The 27,236-nt window shown below is 31.5% G+C and overlaps 1 protein-coding gene across 1 annotated transcript in view; it reads left to right on the top strand.

Annotated features, from left to right (window-relative positions):
- Window positions 1–27,236, top strand: part of PTPRD (protein tyrosine phosphatase receptor type D) — a 2,806,204-nt gene that overhangs the window by 360,786 nt on the left and 2,418,182 nt on the right. Inside the window, 1 exon segment of the mRNA XM_074282898.1 lies at window positions 358–402. The gene's annotated coding sequence lies outside the window, so the exon portion shown is untranslated.

The raw sequence follows: 27,236 nt of genomic DNA, 5'->3' as shown, positions 1-27,236 counted from the left end.
ATATGTAAAAGATATAGATACACACATATGTGTTTCTGTGTATAGATTCTATTTACATATCAAACATACTTTTGAAATAATTATCTATGATTATTTTCTTAATTTCATCTCCATTGTTAATATTTTCACTTGTTTTTCCATTGGTTTGGTGATTTTTTTCTTCCTCTCTTTTTGAAGAAAAAAATAGCTAAAAATTAACAGATTATATTGCTCTTTTAAAAAGTTTTTATTTTAAAGAATTGTATTTTGTTTTATTAATTCCTAAAAAATAACATTTTGGTTTTTTATTGTTTATATTTTTTTCTTTATTATTACATAGTCAATTCACTATTCATTTCTTTTTTCTCTTTTGCTCAGGAACATAAATTTGCCTTTGAGGACTTCATCATCCCATGTATGTTGGTATGTTCTATTATAGTTGTCCTTATCTTTAATAAATGTTTAAAATATTTAAATGACATTATATTTTATCTACATTATTATTTTGGATGAGTGTTTTCTTCATTTAGATCTATATCTTTTCTTACTAATTATTTTACTAATTATTGCAATGGTTTAGTATTGGCAAAAAGATTCTCTCTCTCTTTACATATGTATATACATGTCTTTATATATATATATATTTCTGTATTTATAAATTCCATATATATTTTGACATCATTTTTTTTTGTTCTGCGTTTGGAGACAGAGACACACACACAGAAATACAGAGAGTCACAGAGATACAAAAAGAGACTTTCCAGGTCTCCATTCATTTCTCTCTATCTATCTTCCAAATGTATGCTTTCCAAAATTCATGTCTCTATTTCTGTTTGACTGAAAAGCTAAAAGAAATCAGCATTATGTAGAAAAATTGGAATATATTAAAAGGGGCATGGTATCCACGGCTAGGAAAGAAAAGGAAGAAGAAGGGTAAATTCTTTAAACATCCATGTTCCTGTAAGTTGCTAAGAGCTTAACAAATATTACCTTATTTCAAAAGAAATAATTATTCTGTACTCTATTCTGGTCAAACAATATCTCTAGTAATAATATTCAGTTCTTGAATTCCCATTTTTTAAACACTAATGGGCTACATGGGATTTAGAACACTGATATAAAACTCAAATAAAAAATAGGCACTACTTATCTGTACATAAGGACCCTTTGGGCTTCATGTTAATTTAATTAAAAATGGTACATATTTGTTTTATTATACTTTCATTTCTATTGCTAAATATTTTCTAATTTTTAATTTTTTAATCTGATTCAAATTGCAGTAAAAATTTCTGTGGGCATTGTGAAGGATGCCTGTTTGACTCGTCTGATCTAGAGGACAGATACAATAGTGAAGGATCTCAAGGTCATAAATATAAGAATTAGATGATGTTTAGTTATAAGAAAAGAACAGCTTGAAGGGAGTCCACAATAACTTCCTTTAAGTATGTGAAGAAATGTCACATGAAAGAATGAAAGGATTAGCTCCTCTTAGTGCTAAAGGCTGAAATAGTAACAAAGGGAGAACATTGAAAAGAGGCTAATTTAATGGTTAAAATAAATCAAGAAAATTTCCTAAAATTCAGAGGTATACTAAAATGAAATGAGATGTTTCCTTCTTAATCAGTATAGACTAGATGACTACTAATAGAATATTTTCTCATTCAAAAAGAGGCTGCTTGGGGGTGAGGGAGTATAGTGAATAGTATTGGAGTTGAACCCACAAAGACCTGAATTTGAATTTATATTATGACCCAGAATAGATAAAATACATTATAAACAATAAAGCATCATAAAAATGTTGATTGTTTTTGTTATTATTATTATTGTAATTCAATCATAAGTTGGATGAAATGATCCATGAGGTTCTTTTCAATTTTAAGGTTCTTTTTCCAAATACTTTAAGAAGAGAGAAGAATAAGAACATTTTAAAATATTACTGTTTTGCTGTTTATCTTTGAAATTCAATTTTTTCTTTAAGTACATAGCTTCCATACTGTTAAGGACTTGTATGTGTTTATGTCACATCCTCATACTTATTTTTAAATTTTTTGAGGAATGCCTTATTCATCTTTATATACTATATTCCCCTAACATGTGCTTATCAGAAGATCTTCATGTTTTCTCTGTAAATATTAATAAAATAGTATGAAATGAGGCACATATCACACAACTCCCTTAGGTATAGTAGCTTTTTTGTTTTTTCTCATCACAGTTTGTTGTCAAATTGGGTGACATATGGTAGCCTATACTGATTTAGGCCAAAGCTGGTTCAAAAAAGAGCTAACAATGTGAAATAATTGAAAAGGGAATGAGAGAAAACATCCAGTATACCAACCCAATTAGGAAAATTAATTTTCTGATGATCAGGGTGATTTAAAAAATGCCTGGAAAGGCTCACATTAACAGATATTGAGTGAAGTGATCAAAACCAGAAGAATATTGTACACAGTGACAACAAGATTATGTAATGATCAGCTAGGATAGACTAAGCTCTTAGCAATATAATGATCCAAGACAATTTCGATAGACTTGAAATGGAAAATGGCATAAAATATTATTGAGGGGAAAAAAAGGAAGAAAAAGAAATATACTCCCTTGTAGAACTGAGGGTGTCCAAGCACATATTTTTAGATGTTTTCAATGTATTGATGACATGCTAGTTTTCTTTTTTTTCTCTAAAAATATAATTTGCTATAGGAGATGACTCCACAAGTGGGAAGAAAGAAAGGATTTTGAGAGAAATGTTGATGTTTTAAAAAGATTCAATTAAGAATATTTAATTTTTTAAGAAAGAAAATTAATTTCCTAACATGTGCTTTAGAGTATGAGCATATAGACCTAGGGTGATTAATATTTTGTCTAGTATAATATCAGTTTGACAAAAGTAGACTATTCAATATGGGAAATGGCAAGTATGAAGAACAAAGCTGAGCACTCAATGTGTTTTTCCTGATTATTATTGTTCTCACCTCTTTCAAACATTTTTTCTATCTTTCTGTGCAAATGTCATTTCCCTCCAAGTAAATGTGAGCTCTTTTAGGACAGAAAATATTTCCTAATTTGTTTTAACATCCTCAGCAACTAACAATGAGCAAAGAACTTCACACATAATAAATGCTTATTAATATGAACTTGATTAAAGAGCAAATATTAACTACACTTCTAGAGACTACTGTAAATATGAAAGAATTTGGCATATATCTATCCAATATAATGTCATTCATACTCTGACAATATAGAGCTTCAAGACTAGAAAAAAAAATAATATAGCATTCCACTAGGGAATGCTTCTCTGAGGAGTAGAATCCTGAACCCCCTGGAATATTCAGAAAAGTAAGAAAAGATTTTATTATAAAATAATAGTCCCAGGCAGGTTTTTTTTTTTTACCTTTTACCAACTTTCATTAATACCTTCATCCTAAGAGATGGGAAGGGGAAGGGAAACTTCTTTTGGAGTAACAACTTAAGCCTTTGCCCTTCAATTCTATAATAATGAGTCATCAATCAACACTATTTTTCTATAGGTCATAAGATTTAAAACATAAGTAATATACAGAAGCAAGCATCCAAAGGTACAATATATCATTCTTGGTCTAGTCAGCAGATATTTTTTATTAAGAACGTATTTTGAATCCTACATCTCTATTTGCCATTCTGTTTTATACCCTACACCTTTCTCATTTTAATATACATTAGTTTCTCTACACACTCCTGCAATCCAAGGAAATAAGTTCTTCTTTTTCTTTTTCTTTAATGGCCCTTAAATGGCCCAGGAAACTAGAACCCTAAACAAAATATTCCTTAGTAATAATTTCTATCTTAGGCTAATTTCTTCACCTGATATCTTTCATCCTGGAGATGGATTTAGGAGGAGCAATAAACTCCTTCCAAAGCTTCCTTTTTTAATGGGCTTAGAATTTTCCAGCTAACTCTTCATTTCCCATCAGCTGCTCTGCTTGCTTTTGACTCCATGATATCATTCCCTCTAGCAAACACCCGCCTCCTTTCTCAGTAACCCATTTTTTCTAGTTAAAGAAGACTATTAATAGGTTAAAGAAAACTAAGGGAAACTCTATGCTACTTTAGAATGAAATTCCTTTTTGGCACTATAATTTGTATTCAGATGTGAATTTGCTAATTATGAATCTGTCTTAACTATTTGCCTAGAAAGTTTTGCCTTTTTCTTGTAACTGACAGTAGTGTTACAGTGAAAAAGCCTCAATTAATCAGAGCCTAAGTAGAATTCAGGTTCACCAAAGTTTAATGTAATCTCAGCTATATTTAGTGATAAAGAAAAAATAATAAGAAATCATTGCACCTTCATAAATCTTGTAGAAATATAATCAAGGAATGTGCCATATTTATAAAACATTAATATTTTGACAATTTTATATTTGAATTCATAGTGTTTTATATTGAAAATTGTTGTTTTAAATGCAATATACTCTGACTTTTTAAATGTAAAATGCACATTTGTGTTCACTTGAAAATGATGAAATGCTTTGAAGATACACAAAAAAGTAAAATAACAGCATTGATCTTGCCATTTTGTTGCAAAATGGCCACATGTCCCAGTTAGAGAAAGAGGTAATTAAATTTTTATTTGTGTTTATTTATTAAAACAATTAAAATAGGAGTAAGAATGAATTCTCAAAATCAAATACTTTCTATCATCAAAAACTTGTTTTTAGCCATTATGTCTTTGAGTTCATATTAAAACCTGAATCACAAAAGAACACCAACTGAACCAGACTTTTAGAAAGTGGAAGTCATAAAGAGAAATTAAGTATATTGTCATGGCTGCTTTTGAAATCTCTGTGCTATATTAATGTCCAGAGTTGTCGGGTGCTAATAACCCTATAGCAGCAGTCACAATCTGCAAAGAGAAAAGCTAAAGAAAACTAATATAATTTATATATTGGAGACTTCTATTGAAATCAAAGATATTCACAGATCAATGATGATATATGACAAAACACTAAATAAAATTTTTTAACTGTATCTGTACAAGAACTTGATCCAAATATCATTCTCTTTTCTTATAATTGCTTCAGCTAATTGAAAACAACAACCAAAAGAGGCTAGTTACTCATCTGAGTTTAATTTATTTATTATGGTATTAGTATTATATTGGTAAAATTGAAATGGGGAGATCTTTCTTGGTGACTAAGTAAAATGTTATGGGCCAGAACTCTGAACTTGAACAAAGGATTCTTATAAGGTGCTAAGTCAATGGAATTGGTAGACAATGGTTATTTAGCATGGCGCTTAACAGTTCTCTATTTCAGTACATGTACTTAGTACTTAATATAGTTCCACAAGATTTATACCTATGCTAAGAGAATATATAAGCTCGGGCAAACTGAATCAGAATCAGAACTGAAAGACAGAGACCATGGTGGTGGTCCTTTTGCCTCCCTCACAGAAACCAAGACACATTCAGGAGGACCTCAAGAAGCTGGTAAAGGCGGAGAACACAAAGGACTGGCGGCAGGAGCTCAAACTCTTGGAACCAAGGAGAGGGATAGGCCTCTAAGAAAGCTAACTGGGCCCCAGGAAAGGAGACAAGACTTTGAAAGAGATAATAAAGGATTTGGACTTTAATCCCTGGCTGCACTTGTGGTGATTACTGAACTAAAAGAAAGGCTGCTCACAGAGACCCCAAGAAAACATTACAATAAAATACTTACATTGCTACAGAAATATAGGACTTCATCTGAGCATCAGGCAAAACAGTGATTTTCATTGCTCTAACCTTTTCCCTATGACTTCTACAGACAGAATAACTGATTATTACAGTTAGAAGAAATTCTAGAAATAATGTTCTATCACAGCATAATTTTACAGATTTCCATAGAAGTAAAGCAATTTGGCACACAGTTAACTAGTAAGTCATAGAATTATGGCTTCAAACTAAATCTTCAGACTCCAAATCTGCACTACTCTTCATAGATGAAGAGTTTCTCATTCTCAACTTTCAACAAAAGAGACAAAATAAGCACAACTAGGAAACTTGAGGAGAGGCAAGTTACCATGGTGAAATACTGAGGCATAAAAAGGAGTATTACTGGAAGCTGAGGGAAGAAGAAAAGGGAATCTACTCATTGTATATAATTGATGATCCTTCTCATTGGGGCAAGCAAAAATGGCTAAGGTCACCGAAAAAAGGAAGAAAAATTTATGGCTTTTCTGGAAGTGACTGTGGTTCTTTTAATTCAGTAGCTTAATTTGTGCTTTTATTAATTTAGATTAATGTTATGTTTACTGGCTTTTAGCTTGAGCCCACCTGTCAGACATTCTTACCTTACTGTCAAATTATTTTCACTTTTGTGTCCACATTGGAGACAGTGACATCTTGCCACTGATAGGACTGTGCTATGCCTATTAACATACAACCTGTCTGGCACTTGAGAAAATCCAGCATATCATTCCTTATGTGAGGAACAGGAAAAAGATAAAAGTTGTATCAGTTTTGCTATGAATTTTTAAACATTTGGTAGATCACAAAGGAGATACCTAAAAAGAAGTGAATATAAGTAGTACCATTCTCCTTAATATATGTAGTGTCAGAACCTTATGAAACTGATTTGCAAGGAGCAATGAAAGTGTTCAGAAGCAAAATCCCATTAGGTAGCATGTTTTTAAAGCAACCCAGACAAAATTTAAAACATGCTGGGGGTGGGAGTAGGGAACATTTTAACAGAGTTAACCATTTTAATTTTATTTTTCCCTTTATGATTTATTTCCAGTGGCAAAGTACTTGCAGGCAAACTTAATAGTCCTCAAGGTAGGAAGGCAATGATGATTGACATATGATTGCCCTAAGGGCTAGCTAAATTGGAAGATATAAAATGGTAGTAACTGCAGCACAAGGGCTGAAGTGTTCTTACTGAGTAACTCAAAGAGTGTCAGAGATGTTATAGACATTAATTAGATGGCATAGGATTAAATATCTCCACTTCCCTAAGATTTGAAATTTCCCCATAGAAGTCAATATTTTTTCTACTTGCTTATCTCCTCTCCCCACTCCCTACCTCCCCCCACCAAAAAAAAAAAAATCTTCAAAATATAGAGCAGAAAATTCAGCCTCATCAGAACTACCAATTAAGTGCCTTTGGGTGTCTGTGACTTTTGTATGAAGTGCTCAGAAACAATTGTATCATTAAGTTTCTAAAATGGCAGTGTCAGCAGGAAATAGAACAACACTAGCTGCCAAAGACAGAAAATATGAACAGGGCAGCTATTTTTGATCTCTTTTTGGCTTTCATTCAATGTTTATTTCTGAACAAGATATGAAACAGAATTTGGGGGGAGTGCTTATGCTCATGGACAAAAGTGGTTCATCTTTCTTCTCCCTCCCTCTCTTGTAATTGATGTAAATTAGATTATCACTACTCTCTAAATATACTTAGTGTTTTTTCCTAACATTGTCTTTTCTCTTCCCTCTCTTTAGAATGATACTTTTCACTTCTGCTTATTTAAAATTCTAACCATTCTTCAAATTCAAATTATCACTTCTCCATTAAGTTTCTGATTATTCCTCAGGACCAAGAAGTAATAATTTCTTCCTTTCCCAAGTTATTTTTTCTTATAAAATTTATTTATAATATTTTTTCTTTTAAAATTTTAAGTTCCATATTCTTTTCCCTCCACCCAACCCATAAAGCAAGCAATGATACCTGATATAATGCGAAATCATGTAAAACATTTTTCAGAAGAGGTATATTAAAAAGGTTTTTTTTAAATTAAAAAAGAATAATTTGCACTCTGAGGTCATCAGCTCTCTCTGGAAGTGGGTAGTACTTTAATTTTTTTATCATGAAATTTTTGGAATTGTCTAGAATTGCTATACTGGTGAGACTATCCAAGTCTTCCATAAGTTTATCATTATTGCAACATTAATATCATTGTGCAGAATAATTTCCTGTTTCTTTTCAGTTTGTATAAGTTCATGTAGGTCTTCCCATAACTTTTTCTGAAACTCTCCCTCATTTTTTTATAAAGCACAAAAGTATTTGATCACAGTCATTTGGCACAATTTGTTCAACCATCCCCCAACTGATGAGCATCCCCTTATTTGCAGATCTTTGCCATTGCAAAAAACAAAACAAAACAAAAACAAAACAAACAAACAAAAAAACTGCTATAAATATTTTTTGTGCAAATAGTTTCTTTTTTTTTTTTCTTTGTACACTTTGGGAAACAGCTAATGGTGGTGTTTCTGGGTCAAAGAATATGCAAAGTTCTATAATATTTTTACTCTAGTTCCACAGTGTTCTTCAGAATGGTTAGATCAGTGCCCTTCTCCTCCACCAATTCATTAGTGCAACCATCTTTCCCTTATCCCCTCCAGAATTTGTCATTTTTCATGATAGTAAGATGGTACTTCAAGGTTATTTTAATTTTCCTTTCTCAAATCAATAATTATTTAGAGCTTCTTTAAATCTGACAATAGAGAACTTTGATTTCTTCTTCTGACACTGCCTGTACTTATCCTTTGACCATTTATTAATTAGGGATGGCTCTCACTTTAAAAAATTTGCCTCAGTTCTATACTCAGTATATATTTGATAAGTGAAGGTAAGATTTCAGTAATGGCACATAATACATTATTTTTTTAACTTGTATCATACTACCTAGAAAATAGTTGAGATATCTGTAGCAATTAAACTAGTGACTGTGATACATAGGAAGAAATCTAGATCTTAAAAGCACCTTAAATGTTGCCTAGTCCAGAACTTGATGTAACATATGAGGAAACAGCTTGAGATAAATACTTTGCTTGTACAGAAATGCCACTTGTTTTAATGGACAATACATTTTTTTCAATCATGGCTTAGAGTTTAGGAAGTATTTCTTTCTCTACCTAGTGTAAGCAGAAATCCTTTCATTAACCTATTTTACATTATTAGTTATCAAAAGGTAACATGATGTAATGAATGAATAGCTAGAAAGAAATAATTTTGGTTTAGGCTTAAATAATGAAAACAATATAAATGTTAACTATTTTTCCTTCATCTCTAAAACATTTTTTCTCTTATATTTATTCTGTTTTAGACTTACAGTTCAATACTCAAAAATGTAGGTTATTAAACTGATAACAAAACAGCAGAGAGGGCATTGACACTGACTGTAACTAAACTGAGTTCTAGAAAATGTTGAATCTAGTCTATATCATGTGGTTTTGAATTTATGAAGTGTCAAATGTGAAATCCACAACCAGAAACTTGTAAGTGCGATATCATGTGGATTGAAATATTTTATCCCAAAGCATGCAAATCAAAACAGATAGCTTTCCACTTCTCTGCTGAGAAGCAATTTTTAGTTTCTAATAATATTATGCTAGGATTTAAAATTTATGATTGCCAGATTGCTGATGTTTTCATCTGTAAAATATGACTCAGTGATTGGGCAGCAGAAAGCAGGTGCTTGGCTAGCTTTAAGTCTGAGCACCTGTAAGGACATACAATTCTGTCAGTTCCCCCAGAATGTTGTGGGAGATGGAAAGCTATGCTTAATCATCAAAACATAATGCAGAAGTACAGCATTAATTAATATAACAAATAAACATATATCTGTATATATGTATATTCATCCTTTTTTATCACTATAATCTTCCTTATGTAGCAACTGGTTGATGCAGTGGGCTGTATCTGAGTTCAAATTCTGCCTCAGATATTTACTAGGTGTTTGATTTTGGGGCAAGTCACTTAGTCATTTTAACTTCTGTTTGTCTCAGCTTCATCCACTGTAAAATGAGAATAATTATGGCATTGTCATGAAGAAAAAATGAAATAATATTTGTAAAGGCAAGTAGCACACTGCCTAGCACTTAGTAGGTACTATATAAATACTAGCTATTATGTCATTTAATCTTTTCAAGATTCAGTTACCTAATTTTTAAAAAACCATTTTAGCCATTTTAAAAAATTTAGTTCCAAATTAATATAGGTTTAATTTGGAAGGAAATAAAGAATGAAGGAAGGAAAGGAGGTAGGGAAGAAGAAGGAGGAAGGGAAAAAGGAAAGAAGGAAGGGAAGGAGGAAGTAAAAAGAGAGTACACTTTGAGTAGTAATTAGGCTCTATGAGTTCTTTTTCTGGAAATGCATAACATTTTTTTATCACAAGTCCTTTAGGAGTGAATACAATTTATTCATTATTGTTTATTGCACAATATTGCTCTAACTATGTTCAGTGTTCTCCAGGGGCTGCTTACTTCACTCTTCATCAGTTCATGTATTTTCCCAAAATAATTCTGTTCATCATTTCTTACAACACAATAATATTCCATTATAATCATATACCACATATACCACAACTTGTTCAGCCTTTCTCTGGTTAATTGGCATCTCCTTAATTTCTTAGCCACCACAAAAAAAGACCTGCTATAAATATCCTTATACAAATAGGTCTTCCCTTTCCATCCCCCCATTTTTTAATATTTATTTGGTACTGCTGAGTTTATAATGTATGTACAATTTTATTATCCAACATAGTTCCAATTGTTCTACAGAATAGTTGTTTCAGTTCACAACTTCACCAGTAGTGCTTTAGTGTCTTAGTTTTCTCACATTCCTTCTAAAATCTATCATCTCCCTTTTTTTTGGTCATATTAGGCAATTTGATAGATGCCAGATGAAAAACTGATTAAAAAAACCTCATAATTGGTTTAATTTGCATTTTAAATCAATAGTTATTTAGAGCATTTGTTCCTGTAATTATAGCTTTGATTTCTTTGATTGAAAACTGACTTCATGCCTCTGGACTATTTATCAGTTAGGGAATCACTTGTTTTCTTATAAATTTGAATCAGTTCTACATATATATATATATATATATATATATAAGAAATGACGCATTTTTTTCAGAGAATACGTGCTATATAAAAAAGAAAAAAAAACAGGTCTCTGCTTTCCTTTGAATATTGGTTGCATTGGTTTTGTTTGTAAAAAAAAAAAAAAAAAACTTTTACATTTATATAACAAAAATTATCCATTTTACATTTTACAATGCTATCTCTTGCTTTAGCCTAAATCCTTCCCTTCTTATAGATCTAGTAGGTGAACCATTTTTTGTTTGCAAAGTGATTTACACTATGTGCTTGTGTTATAACCCTTTATGTTGAAATTGTGTACCAATTTTTACCTTATATTGGTATATGGATGAAATATTGTTTTCTACTTTCTGCCATACTGTTTTTCAGTTATTATTCTAAAATAATTCTTAGTCTATTGATTTATATTTGTCATATGAAGAGAACCTTATTCCAAACCATATTCTTGGAAGGCCCTCAAGCAAGAATTAGATTGACATTTTCATGTCACCTATCTATTTCAAGTGGGGTTGGGTGTGCTTATAATCTATTAAAGAATCCCAGAAGTTAAAGAATCAGTCAGAGTCAAAATAGAGGCCCAAGATATGTACTGTGCTGAACTTTTGTTTCATAGGAGGTAGAATGGAATGTATTAGATCCAGGGACATTTCCTTCAGTATGTTCTTCTAGTGGTGAGGTACACAGTTCTTTCCAATTTTCACCTGATTCCCACAAAAGAGACTCTTTGTAACACACACACACACACACACACACACACACACACACACACACACACACGACCCAAGTTTCCCTTAGTACTATGCTAGTACCCAATGACAACTGCATCTTCTCAATATTATAGTTTTATTGAATTCTTTGGGGTAACTTAGTACTTAAGTGACTTTCCCAGGGTCATCTAGCCAGAATATGTTAGATTTGGAATTTGAATATAACATTTAATTATTCTAAAGCTGGCTCTATCCACTTGTCTACCCACCCACCATTATTCCTAATTCTATTCTTTTTTGCCAAGCAAAATGATAGCTCTTCAAATCCTTGAATACTTCTTCTTTCACAGATGAGGAAACTAAGACAATAAGAGGATTAATTTACTTTACCTTCTTTATATGATTGTTTTCAGAGCCTGAGCTTTAACCCAGATCACCTGATCTTAATCTAGTATTCTTTTTGTTCCAGACACACAGGTAATTGTTAATTGCAAACTTTTTTTTTCCATCCACTTTATAGATAACTCTTTAAGTAAATTATAGGACTCTGTGTGTGTGTGTGTGTGTGTGTGACATTTAGTGCATCTTGAGTGGAAATGCAATAACTGAATATATTAAATTTAAATTTAAATTTTAAATTAAACAAATCTAAGCATCAGATTATAAAAAAAAAAAATTCCCAAATATTTAGAATAGCTGTGCTGAATAGTTCTTTTGAAATATCATTAAGTGAAAAAAGTAAAATAGATGCTTTAAATATTTCATTTCCTTTATATGTTTTTAATGACATTTGCTTTTGTAGTTATTACTTCAAAGTGCCCATAAATGTTTATAGTAAGTACATTCTGAAAACTCTATAGTTAAAAAATAGATTTGTTGACTAGGATAATGTCAAAGAAGAAACTTGCAAAGATGATACACTCAGATCTCTGTGCATAATCAGATCTTCAGAGTGGCCAAGTCAGCATGGAATAGCTCATTTTTAAACATTAGCATTTACCTGGATTATTCTGAAGATTTTATGAAAGGAATGCAGTTATTGCTGAGAACAGCTGACTGTCTTTCTTCAAGAGGAATGAATAGTTTTAAGAAGTTTCAATCAGACTTCCAATGCTTCTGATTTTTTTTAAGGAGATGGAACAGTGGACAATGTTAAGTACAGAAAGACAAGCTGCCTAGGATAAAACTAACTGTGGAGAGTGAAACCTAAATTATCCAGGTTTGGACACAATTTTTTTAATGCAATTTTTCATATTTTTTTTCTTCACCCAAATTAATGGAAGTTGATTTGAAAATAAAACACTGTGGTTGCTGCTTTGCATTTTTTTTCCAAATTGGGTAAAACTTAGAAATATTTTTTTTTAATTTCCTCTCTTTAGATATGGTCAGGTAAAGTATAGTTATTGGTCCTTATTAGTAAATCTATGTTGCTTTTCAATTATATCTAGTTATTACTGCTTTGACAACGTGAGCTAGATAGATTCTCTAAGTTTTTTTCTCTATGTGGTATTCTATTGAAATAGATAGCATTTACCTAAAGAAAATATGTATTAGCTTACTTTTTAATCTCATAATTTGAAACAATTGGCAAATATTTTTGCTCTGTCAGGATATGATTCTTCTAATATAAAAATAATTTTATTATTGGTGTTTATGCAGCATATAGATAATTATGTCAATCTACTTTATATTCTTTCTTATAAAACCATACTGCCTTGCAAATAGTAGGGGTTTAAAGTTTACCAAACTTTGAATTGTGGCCAAATTATTCATAATATTCTTTCCTTTGTAGTCTTAGGTTTTTCTCAAAATTATGGTGAAAAGCTTAATGATTTACAACTGGTAGTTTTTATTACTATATTACTTTATACAGCATAAAAAAGAAGTAGCAAGATGAAATTAGTTGTGTGTTTTTTTTTAATTTTTCTTGTTATTTTAAAAACCTAGAATAATATTTTACACACAGTAGATACTTTAAAAATCCTTGTCAGATTAAATTGGCTATGACATTTACTTAATCTGATTTTATTTATTTTAGGCACATTTTATTGGTTTTATTCAATAAAACACCTGGATGTTGTAACAGGAGTTCATGAAGTTGATGGTTTCAGTGACAAAAATAATGTATAGCATAGATTGTATGCTGTAGGACCTTGACTTTGTTCATAAAAAGAAGTACATATGACTCAGTGAAAATAATTTTCATAGGTAGTTATAAAAAATTTAAGAAAATTTCTTATATTTCATGTCACATCCTCAAAATAAACTCAACAAATAAGTGGTGCAATTTGCATAATGAGGAAACAGACTCAGAAATTATGCAGTTTACTAGGTTTCAATTTATAGAGCTAAGACCTATGTTTTTTGACTCTAAATCTAGTGTTCTATCCACTAAATAATACTGTACTCTTCTGGTACACCTTTTGTTTTATAATAAATATGATCACTACTGTATTTTTTAATATATATATATATATATATATTTGTGTGTGTGTATATATATATATATATGCATATATATATATAATTCCATTTTTCTCATTAGCAAACAAAGGTTTTCAGTTTTACAGGGCATAGGAAAATACTTTTGTGTTACGTTTATTCATCTCCATGACAAATTTGAGTTCTAATTTTGTTTGTATTCCTTCTATAATCATGAATAGCTTATCATGATATATTCATATGGATCTGTCTTAAAAGATTAGAAATTTTATTTTATAGGTTTAGTAATGTAAATATTAATATATAAATAAAACTTTACATATTATCCAGGGGGGAAATGTCCATCTTTGAGATTTCTTTTAAATGACAAATTGAATTGTTACTGATTTTGTTTTCATCCAAAATACTAGAGAAAATGTTTAAATGTTAAAGTTAAAAATATTTCTTCCACCAATGTACTATTGCATGTTGACTAGAGCATTATTTTTCAGGTCAACATCCTGGGTTAAAACCCAGGCTGTAATATTCTGTGACTATTGTCAAAATACTTAATATTTAAGTTCTTTCTTTGTGCATTGGAGAAAATAATACTCCTGTTACTAGTGCGTGTGATCTCTCTCTCTCTCTCTCTCTCTCTCTCTCTCTCTCTCTCTCTCTCTCTCTCTCTCTCTGTATATATATATATATATATATACATATATATATATATATGTATATATATATATACATATATATATGTTCATGTGTATATCTACCTATCTATATAAATACCATAAAGAAATTATGAAGAAAATGTGTTGTGAGTTTTAAAATGCTATGGAAACTTTATTTTTAATTACTGTATTTTTATATATTAAGAAATCACCAGCTCTATATCATTAATTTTTCACTCAAAAGAAGAGGAAGCTTTAGCATACCCATTAGTTAGAAAATTTACTTTTAATTATTTAGTCATTTGAAAACATATGAATTGACTTTCAATGCAGGAAAAGAAAGGCTAATAAATAGTAATTGTGCTTAATATAAATATAATATTCCTGTTCTCATAGTGTAAAAAACAAACAAACAAACAAACAAACAAACAAACAAACAAAAAACATGAGAGCCAGAATGGGGACTATCCTCTTATTTTACACCTGAAGAAAATATAATTCTATATTCTTGTTTAACTTGAGGAAATTGAGGTCTAAATGGCACAATATCTATGTCTTAATTCATCTGATAAAAGGACTAGGGGAGCTGGGCTGGTGTGGTAAATGGAAGATCATTGGATTGGAAGCTTATCAGTAGTCTATAATGTGATATGGGCAAAAAAGCGTTAAAATGCTAACAATATCCTCCTTTCTTCACATGATTTCTTGAATATTAGATTAATTTTTGGGTACCACATTTCATGAATGACACTGGCAAAATCAAAAATGACCAAAGGTAAATTAGTGAAAGGATAGAAATGATTTGTTCTTGAAGTTCAGTTATATCCAGTACTTTGTGATCCCCTTTTAGAGTTTTCTTAGCAAAGATTCTGGAGTGATATGCTATTTCCTTCTCCAGTTCATTTTTGACAGGAAGAAACTGAGGCAAACAGGGTTAAGTAACTTGCCCAGGGTCATCTAATTAGTAATTGGCTAAGCCTGTGTTTGAATTAAATAAATCTTCCTGATTTCAGGCTCTGTGCTTTATCCTTTGTGCCTCCTAGCTGCTCCCTGGAGATCAAGCTACATCATAATTGGTTGAAGAAAGTTTAGTTTAGTAAAGGAAAGATTCAGAAATATGTTAGCCTTTAAAAAATTATGATAGCCTTCTTTAAATATTTAAAAGATTATTAAGTAGAAGAGAGATTGTTAATAACCTGAATTTTAAGGAAAACAGATTTGGGCTCAATATAAAGATTATCTTTCAAAAATTATAACTATCCAAGAGCAGAATGCCTTACTTCAGGAGGTAGTAAGTTTTTTTTTTTTTTTTGTTTTGTTTTTTTCCCTTCTAGAGAATTCATATCTGGCATATTGCAGAGGAAGTTCCTTTGGGGATATAAGATAAACTTGAAGGCCTCTGAAGCATATGCTAATTCTGAAATTTAGATTTAGGAGTAATCTATATATATGAAATACTTTAAAGATTAATTTAAAAATTACATTGGCACAATCCTGTTATCAATGTCATCCACTTCTGGATTATCTTAAAAGTACTAATTTTGATATTTATGAGGTCTTGTAGCCAATTTAGTTTCAGAGACAAAACTCCCAGTCAGTATCCAAATCTAGAGTTCTTTCAACTCAATAACACAGTGTTTCTCTAAGACCCAAATACTAACACGACAGGTACTTGCAAAAAGGGCATCAGATGGAGAATTGGATGTCAGAGGCCATCAGAGGAATAATATGGGAGTCAAAGCACCCATGTTAAATTTTGTGCTCTGCTACTTAAGGTATATATGACTTTGGGCAAATTACTTAGTTACTTAGGGTCTGAGTAGCTTCATTTATAAAATGTAGTTACTATATTAGATGATTTCATCTCATCTCTCAATGTCTCTCTTTCCCTTCCTCCTTCTGTCTCTGTCTCTATCTCTTATTTAATCATTTTTAATTAAAGTTCTAAATTCCAAACTCTATTCTTCTTTTATTCCTCTCCCCTCCCACTTCTGTGAGACTAAAAACAGATATAGGTTTTATATATGTGGTTTTTAAATATGTATATAAATGTATATAAATACTATGTATTTATATGTACACACATACATGTATATGCAATTATTTAAAAATTGTATATATATACATATAAATATATATTTATTTATTTATATATACACACATACATATATATGCAATTATTTAAAAACAATATGACCAAAGAAAAAAATGCAAGAAAATGAAAAATAGTATGTTTCGGTCTGTATTCAATCAATATAAATTCTTTCCTGGACGTAGATATTATGTTTCATCATTTGTCTTTTAGGATTGTCGTGGATCATCGTATTGCTGAGAATAGCTAAATCATTTACAATTCTTCACTGAGCAATATTGCTGTACGAAGTTCTCCTGATTCTATTCATTGTACTATGCATCAGGTCATGTTAACTATTTCCAGATTTAGCTAAAATTATCCTGCTTGTCATTTCTTATAACACAATTATATTTCTTTAAATATTTTTGCTATAAAAATTTTTGTAAAAACAAATCATTTTCCCTTTTTTTGTGGGGGAAGGGAGAATGTATTTGGGATACAGACCTAGCAGTGGTATTATTGGCTCAAAGGGTATCTTAAGTCTCTTCTTGCTCTAGGTAACCTTTGAACCAAAGTGAAACCACTTTAATCACATGATCTAAATTCAATTTTGGGGTCTTCTCATATAATTAATCTTTTTTGCCTTCTCTTATACCCAAGGTTTCCCCAAGGAAAATGTGAATTTGATTTTTTTTCTGGATTTCCACAGAAAAAGAAATGTTCTCATATACCACATAAGCACTCAGGCTAATAATATATTGAACAGGTTTCATTTTATCTGAGTGAATCAATTGATTAAACAAAAATCAATTGACAAAAAATGGAAAGAACTATTACCCAAATCCATAATCAAGACAACATTTCAGACTTTCCAGTGAGCCTCAACTCCCCAGTGCATACCCATATAGTCATTCCGACTTACACTATTTCCACATTTAAGTCTCTGCCAACAAAAACACATATACCTGCACACACAGGAAAAGCCATCTCAATTGCTTGATGGAGTTGACCTTCCTACTTGGCTTTAGTGAACCTACATAGTTCCCATATTATTAGGCATATTTAGAGATTTATTTTTCCATGTTATGACTATTTCTTTCTGTTCTTTTGCTTCATCTATTGTTTATTGCTAGAATTCTTCTGATAGATTTAGAAGCTACTCACCTTGGTCCAAAAGTTTGGGTCCAAGAATTCCATTGTCTAAAATATCATTCATGCTTCTGCTAATGGCAATGCTATTGCCACTATAGATGCTAATTCAGGTTCCTACTCACTAGAACTTAAGCTCTGGAAATTCTTGACCTTTTCATGTTTTGTTATCATCTTTAGGTTATATGACTTCTTATAATCCTCAGGCTGATTTTCCTGGGAACTGAATATAAATACTTCACTACTGTTTTCCTTGTTTCTTTTATTTCTTTATCTTTTAATGATGGGATCCAAGATTTAGCCAAGATATATAATTGGCTATGAATTAATCATTTAAAATATATTATTATTGGGGCCACAAGAGTACCTACAGTTATATATAAAAGAGTTAAATTTATCCAGGGATTAATTAAGTAATCAGGCTCTCTTTCTCTATCTTTATGCATCTCTCTCTCTTTCTTTCTCTCTCTTTTTCTTTAGGTCATTATTTCTTTAAAGTAAATACAACAAGAATTCAGAAGGTCTTTAGATATTTTGCATTTGAGTTCCTAGAAAAGCCACTACTATTTTATACCATAACACCAAGAAAGACCTTTAGAATTCACAATATGCCAGGTTCTGTTGAGAAAGAAATGTTATCAGTTATAATACAACTAGCAGTACTAACCAACAGTTTCCAAAGTCTGTGAATATAGCCGTAAAAAGAAGAAACAGAATAACTTGGGCCTATTTGCCTTGAAGTGATAAAAAAAGAAATCATTCACATATGTTCTTGGGACAAATTTCTCCATTTCCCCCTAGTACCCAGATGCTTTCCCCACATGTCCATCTTTATATAGCTTTAGAAGTAACTGTGTATGGGTCTGTATAATTTCATTTTAGGACAATGTTGCTTTTTGTTATTAGAATAGGTCAATAACTTGAATTTCTTCTGTACATGGGAAAAATTTGACTAGTATAATTCACTACTTTTTTTTTAGTAATTCATTACTTAATGGCTGTGGATTTTCTCTCCATACTTTTTCATCTCACGGGACTCTTGTCTATAGCTTTATTTATTCATTGAAAACTAACCTTCTTTAAAAAAATTACACGCTCTAGTTGAGCAAGATTTTCCTTTATCCTTGCTATATAATCATTTTGTTCCAATTATATATGCATGCACATGTGTGTATGCACACATATGTGTATATACACAAATTCTTTGCTGGTCACCCATATCCTAGAGTATTAATTCTAATCATCTTTTTCCATACCCCACTATTCTCTGTGGTACCTCAATTATCCTTGGCATCTTCTAAAATAGTAATGTTTCAAGATTATAGCGTTACTATACATTATCAGATTTTTCCCCCTGTGGTTGAAAGGAAAATATGTTTTTCACTTGTGATTTTTGATCTGATACTGGTGAAGAAACTCTCTCTACTAAAGCAAGTTAGCAAATACTATTATTTTTGTTCAATTTGGCATATATTTATGTATATATTCATGGATATGATATATATATGTGTGTGTGTGTGTGTGTGTGTGTGTGTAGTTTTACCCCATAAAATTTACCTGCCTTCTTTAAAGCATTCTTTTGTATTCCCTGCACATAATACAATCATTAGAATACAAAATATATTTAATAAATATTTATTGATTTATCACTTTACAATAAATAGTTTTAGAAAAAATTCTTAACCACTGAGATATTAAGTGCCCAGCGTAACATAGGCAGCATATGTCAAGACTCAATTTGAACCCAAATCATATTTGGTCCAAGGACAATTATCTATCTGCTCCACCAGGATGTTTCTATAACAGGAAAATATAGTATTAAAAATAAGTAATAATAGTTTGCAATCATTCACCAGTGTCTGTATAGCCACTATATTTTGTACTGGAGTACTCAGTCAAATGAGGTATTCAGTCAACATACTCCCTTCCATATTGTAGGTTTCATTCTGGTTTTTTTCTTATTAAAAAAAAAAATCAATAGTACTATAAGAGATCTAAAGTGTAAAAAACTAAATCTATGTTTCATATAGAACATGAACAATAATAATTATCAATAAAATTGTGAAAATAAATAATAACAATTAGCTAATATGAATTGTCATTTAATAATTTAATTGATGATAATTAATTTCCCATAAATTTAACAATTACTATTAATTCACATAATCATTGGATGTACTTCTCCCCTTTAAGGAAAGGGAAAAGAGAAGAAGAAATACATCTGGTTTATTTTTAAAATGATCTTTCTGTAATTACTTTGGTATAAGGTAATCCCAATGGAACATAAATTATTAAAGTTATTAACTAACAAGAGTGAACATTTAGGCTCTTGTACAAAGCTGCTCTTACTGATGCATATTCTTTCAAATAATTTGTTTAGAAGTTGAAGCAATATTGAACTTATGATAATCCTATGATTGTGAAATAAAGGATTCAACAATCCAAAATATAGTTCTATATTTTTCCCCTTCCAAACTCATTGCTTTTCTTGACTTCCCTATTATACTCAAGGGTACCATTATCCTTCCTGTCACCCAGGTTCATTACCTCAGTGTCATCCTCCATTCTTTACTCTTTCTCACCCCATTTATCTATTCAACTGCTAGACCTACTATTTCTATCTCTATGACATTTGTACCATTTATCCCCTTTTCATTACTAGTTCAGATCCTCATTGCCTCCTAGTGCAGGAAATCTGAATCTTTAGTTCAGAATCTTATTACTCCTAAATGAAGCCCTTTTACCCCTAGTTCATTCCTTTGTTATCTCTTGCTTGTACTATTAAAATAACCACTCAGACTCAAATCTCTCCCCATTCTAATCCATCTACCACATAATTGCTAAAGTAATTTTCCTGAAGCACGATTATGACCATATCATCTAGCCCGCCCCCCAACATACTAAACACCAATACACTAAACACCAGAGACTCCTTCTTGCAACTATCATCAGACTCCTCTGGCATTTAAATCCTTGACTTGATTACATTCTCCTTTTTCTGCCTCACTATGCCTTATTCCTCTCCAAAAATTTTACAGTCTAATGATTCTGCTCTGCTTCCTGTCCCTGACTATATTCTCCATCTTTTACTTCATCTTCCGGCTCTGTGCCTTTGCTGTAACTATCCAGGAATGTTCTTCCTCCTCATCTCTTTACCTTGGAATCCTGAGCTTCCTTCAAGGTTTCAAGACCCACTTCTAGGTTACCTATTCTCTTCTTTGTAAACATTAATTGTAAATAATAATAATAATGAGAGCTGTAGTTTATATTGTGGTTTAAGATTATCAAGGTATTTTGCAGATGTTATTTCATATGCTAATATACATTCAAATTGTCCATTTGGTAAAAATGTAATTGTCTTGAGGACAATGACTGTTTTGCTTTTGTTTTTGTGTCTCTACAATTCACATAGTATATGACACATATTAGCCATTTGATATCATTGGTTACTAAATTTATAAAACTTTAATTTAATCAAGGCATAGATGTCTCTTAGGGAAAAAAAGTGTATTCTATATAAGAAGATCTGAGTTCATATCCTCACTTTTGTAAATTACTAGCAGTAGGACATTGGAAAATCCATTTAACTTTCCTGTGATTTGACTTCATCTGAAAACTGGAGAAAATGAGGCATGACATTTTTTTCAGTGTTATTTTGTGGAGCAAATCAAATAATATTTGATCATTGTTCTTTATTAGCCATAAAAACAATCTGACATGTCAATTATCATTCAACAAAAGAAATATTTATTAAGCAGTTTCCCTATATACAGGACTTTGGGCAGGTATTGCCAAACACAGTCTCTGCCCCCATGGAGTTTCTACTGTTGTAGACGGTGGTTGGTTGTTGTCCTTTGTTCTTGAAGAAGACTAAAATGACATCACTATACTAGAGTCAAGTTAGTGTGTTTGTTGCTGATATGACCAATATGAGATTGGAATGTTCTGCCACAGATCAGACATAAATAGTCCCTGTGAATATTTGGAGTGGATTCTCTAACTTTGCACATCTCATGAGTTGTTTTTATTTTCTGAGCTAATTGAATTGTGCTTTGTTCTTTCATAATGCACCCTCTCTGATAAGGGCACATAATGCTGGGCAGTCCTCTACCATTGTCTCCCATGTTATACAATCATTTCTTAAGAAACACCTTGAGAGTACCCTTGGATCACTTTTTCTGATCACCTTGTGAACTCTTGCTCTGTGAGAGTTCTCCATCATCACAATGACACTGAGCTAGGCTGCAAAGGAAAGAGTGGGAGAGGAGGGGATTACACTGATGAAACTTAAGGTCTAGAAAACAGTTGTTCTGATGTCATTGTTGTATGCCTATGTACCGGTACCATGGCAGGAAACAGAATCCCCTGCAGTTGATTTAGAAAGATTTTAAAGATCACCTTGCAGGCTAAGATAACAGACACTTTTTTTTCTTTCTCAAACTAAACTGTTGAGCATTCAGCTACAGAGAGCAGAATTGGGCTGAGTACACAAATCATGATTCATCATGCTTTTCTGTTGGGTTGCTTTTTGCTGTGAGGAAACACAAACTGTGTTGTGCTGTAGCTGGTCTTTCATAAAGAATGGTGAGCAGACTTAGCAGCAGATCCTGGTAAAGAAATACTCTGCCTTCTATCCTCATGTCTCTCTAAATTTCAGACATTTTATCCTCAGCAATGCTTTCTTTTGGCTATTTCTCTTCACTCTGGCCATAGCAATCACTCCATAGGGGAAGAATAACCAGAATATGGAATCATGTTAAAGATGCCAGAAGAGAGACATGTGTCTACAAAAGGAAGCGAGGTAGCAATAGTGAGAGATTACTGTTTAGAGTAGTCTCCATAGTCTACCAGCATTTGTACCAAGTCAAGCAATAGAGAGGAAAATTCCAATACATTTGATGGCTTTTTTTACATAGGACTTATGGAGCTGAGGGAAAAAAAGAGCTCCTATTATTGGGATCACAGCACCATTAAAGTGCATTACAGAGATGTACTCATCACTATCAAGGGAAACTAGAGAAAATTTGATGTTTAGATTTTGGTTTCCCCCACTTCTCATGTCTTCCTCCTTACTTTCAATGACCAATAAAATACAATATACTTGTACAAATTCCAACTATATACTATTTCAATTTGGGCTTTCACCTTCTGATGCTTCATAATCTAGGATCTCTTTCTTATTCTGTGAGTATATGTATGTATGTAGATATATATATATATATACATATATGTATGTATGCAATACATATTATATATGTGTACAAATAGACATTTGTTTTGCATTTGACTTTTAGGTTAGAGTTATTGTGTATAGTTGCTTATAGCTAAAAAATGACACTATTAGAAACTTTTGGTAGCAAATACTTTTGACATTGTTTAATCAAATTATAATATCAGTAATCTTTACTGAGGTCCAATCTTGCTAGCAGTATTAAAAGTTTTGTTTATTCTGAGTTTGATAGAATGACTCAGTCGTAAATGAAGACAATTTTAGTGAATATTGGGAAAAGGCATAGTTGAAGCCTCTCCAATCATATAGAGATGATTCAGTCTGATAATAAAATTGATCAAGCCATGTTTATTTTGTATCTAACTCTTGTTCCTATTTGATATTCTGTGGTTATCACTATATTTCTCCTTGCATGAGGCTAAGCTATGCCAACACTGTGTTATTTTATCATGTATAATCTTTTTATGGTTCTGCCATGCATTAAACTGTCAGCAAGATGTTCATATTCATGATAGCTGCAGAATATTTGCTATTTTTTTAAATCTGATCACATATTTAATGGGGTTTTACTTCCAGTGTGTTAGAAACAGCAATATAATAGCCATCTCATTTTTTGTTCGAACCACTTAATCTTTAGATAGGAATGTATTTTGAGTTTCCTGAACTTAGTGTTCTTCACAGTACTATTTATCCCTTTTTTCTTAAATATTTTAAGTGTGTTACTTTACATTCTCTATGGACAAATCTATATCCTTAGCTTTTCTCACAGATTAATTTCAAAATGATGTAACTTAAGAGATTAAAATGAATTAGTCTTTTAGGAAAAACTTAATGATTAAATTATGCCATCAAATAATATTTTTAAAACAACATGTTCATGCATCAATAGTCAGAAATCTTTAGTCACTTACTGCTTGACTTCATATGTAGATTGTAAACTTCTTGAATTTCACTATTGTCTTTGTATCCCAGCTCCCACAACAGTATCTTGCACTGTAGATGTTTCATAAATGCTTACTGATTTCTTTTGTCTTCTTCTTCAGGAGGATGGCAGTGCAGTAGCATATATGTTAAGTAGATTTTTTCATCCATTATTTTAAGGGTGTGATTATTTCACAAAAGTTCATGTTTCTCCTTGTAAACTTTTAAAAATTCCATTATTTGTAAGGTTATTGATTTGGATATTTCCTGTACTAATACAAATTGTAATAATGTAGTATATGATGACTGAGAGTTGCTATGACCTAAGAAATTAATTTACCTGTGACTGAAGTGGTAAGAAACTTCTCTGACATAATTGAGACTAATCCTCAGACAAAAACCTATCAGTCCATCACTAAACTTATTTTCAAATTCTTTCACAACTTGTTAGAATTTGTTAGGACTTGTACTGGCATTTCCTTTGAGAACTAAGGGTTACTATATCATGATGAAATATAAAAATAGGATTTTAGAGAAAGCAGATGTGAATTTTTAAATATGTAGGCTAAATTTACATGATAATAATTATCTAGAGGAGAGATATACCATATAAATCCCCTGTATTATATGCATTATGTCTTTTTAGTGGCAGTATTTTGGGTTCAGTTCCCTGGGGAACAATGGCCCACTATTTAAAACTCAAGATGTTTATAATTTTCTATAGGGAAAAATGTCTCTGATCTATAGTTTAAAAAATATATAGCTTATATACACTGACTAGTTGCTACAAAACCATTATTTTGTTGTTGTTTGTCCTTCATTCTTGAAGAGGGCCTTGACATCAGAGAGGTGATACCATGGCATGCAAGTGAATTGGATTTAAGGGAGGAAGGGCAGTATGAGGTCGCCTGCCTCACCTTCCCCTCCAGAGCCATCCAGGTCCGGTGGTGTTATATAGATCAGGATAATTGAAAATGAAGATCCCCTAGTTAGTACTTGAATGGGAGACTGCCTAGGAAAACTGAGTCCTATAGCTATTAGATATAGCCTGAAACTAATAATGAGACATCGTGTTATTTCAATTACCTAAAAAAGACCTTATAATTCAATATTTGGCATTTTGGTGGGAAAAAAAAAAGCCTACTATAGTGTTTTGATCAGTTGATTGTCATGTTAATAAGATACTCTGTGATTAAGAGAGAAGGTATTATATAGCTCATGTACTCAGCTATTTTTCCTCAACTGTGCTGTTGCTGACTTATGCAACTTTAAGTGAGACATTATTTATCAATATTAAGTGTAGAACTATTCATTTGCTAGATCTCCATAACGCAATGTAAATATGTAACCGGAACCATTATTTATAAATGAGTTAGGTTTCTAGACAGCTCCTGCTAAATAGCTACATTGAGATGTAAATTATTCTTTAAAAAGTCAAGAGTTTAAAACATACAGCAAAAATCTATCGTATATAAAGATTTTAGATGCTCGATTGACAAGTTAGTTATTGACCCACTAAAATGTCAAATAATGTATTTTAGGTGGTTTTTATTAGAATTTTCACTACAAATGACATTTCAAGGATGGAAATAATTCATGAGAAAAATATTTTTCAGGTATACACTGAAAAAGTTGCAGCTGACATAAACTGAATTCTGGGAAGGAAAAGAAAATATCATCAACCATTCTGTCTAAAATGTCTTATCATATCCTTTTTTACAATTGCTGAATTTAGAAGAAAACAAACCATTATATTACCTAAAAATTACTACTATTAATAAATAACATTCTGGATGCATCAACTTTTAAAAACAAAAGAACTATCATCCCTCATTATGTTTCCTATTCCAGTGGTTGTTTCTACCATTTTTTGTGGAAATATATTTTATGTGTGGCCTTTTACAAACAAACCAAAAGAAAGTCTAAAAAAATTTACCTGATTCAAAGGACAGCTTACCACCCCCCCCCTTAAATGTAGTTGATGTTTCATTGGAACCAGATAAATTGAACAATTAATATGAACCTAGTATGTGCAAGTCACATTGTTCCATGCTAAGGACATTTTTTTCCCCAAGGAAATTTATATAAACCCTCAATAAGTAGAGATTTCAAACGTCTTCTCATTACATGAGGGTGAGATTTCTTCTCCACATATGTCTACAACATATACTTTCTATATCAATTTCTATAATTTCTAAATCAATTATAACAAGACTCCTGAATCACATTAACTGGAAATTTACATGAGAACCTTTAAAATTTAAGCAAGTCAAATAACTGAACTGATTCATGTGTGTCATAGAGTCAGTTTTCGAAAACAATACATCTTGAATAAGGTGAGAAATTCTAAATATTCGAGGCTGAGGAAATAGCTAGAACTGCACATCACAATATGAAGTCATCATTAAAACATAAATGAAGAAGACTAGAAATGCGGTTGTTTGCAAACTTGAAGAGACAGAATCAAAAGGTAATTACAGTTTCTCAGACAGATTAATAATGCATCTCAGCTTAGGTAGGCTCTGTCCCCTGCCAATCCTTATGAATCATAGCATAGTAGCTGATACTGAGTGCCTTGCCAGTAGAAATGATGCCATATTCATCCTAATATTTTTCCATGATAAACACTTTCCTCTAATACAGCATTAGAAAGGGAAGTACAATAAGCTTGTTTTAGTAGGATCACTGGCAGTGAGGACTTTAGTTGATTGTGGTTCAAGCTTCCTCTAATTTGGGAATCAGCTTGAGACTTAAAAATTCAGTATTTTTGAGTTCATTTGGGATTCTCTCACTAAAAATAAAATAAAATAAAATAAATCCTAGGTTTGAAGTTTTGTTTATTATTGTTGTTATTTTTTTTTTTTCAGAGGCAATTGGGATTAAGTGACTTGCCCAGGGTCAGTCACACAACTAAGAAGTGTTAAGTGTCTGAGGTCATATTTGAACTCAAATCCTTCTGACTTCAGGGCTAATTTTGAATTTTTTAAGGTATTTTAGAAAGACCAGATTTTACTATATAGTATGATTGATAACTTAGGGTAGAGTCTCTGGTGAGCAGCACGTTATAGTAGAAAGGAAATTGATATTGGAATGATGAGATCTGAGATCAGTTTCTGTCCATGCCACTTGTTAGTTATGCACTCTTCAACAAATTTATTAATCTACAAAACTACATTTAAAATATTCTTTATTAAAAAGTTGGCAAAGGATCTAATACACTTTAGAAACATTGGGAACAAATAAAGTT

The sequence above is a fragment of the Sminthopsis crassicaudata genome, chromosome 1, assembly GCF_048593235.1.
Source record: "Sminthopsis crassicaudata isolate SCR6 chromosome 1, ASM4859323v1, whole genome shotgun sequence".
Lineage (NCBI taxonomy): Eukaryota > Metazoa > Chordata > Mammalia > Dasyuromorphia > Dasyuridae > Sminthopsis > Sminthopsis crassicaudata.
The sequence above is the reverse complement of the archived record's forward strand: the minus strand, read 5'-3'. Positions and strand labels throughout refer to the sequence as shown.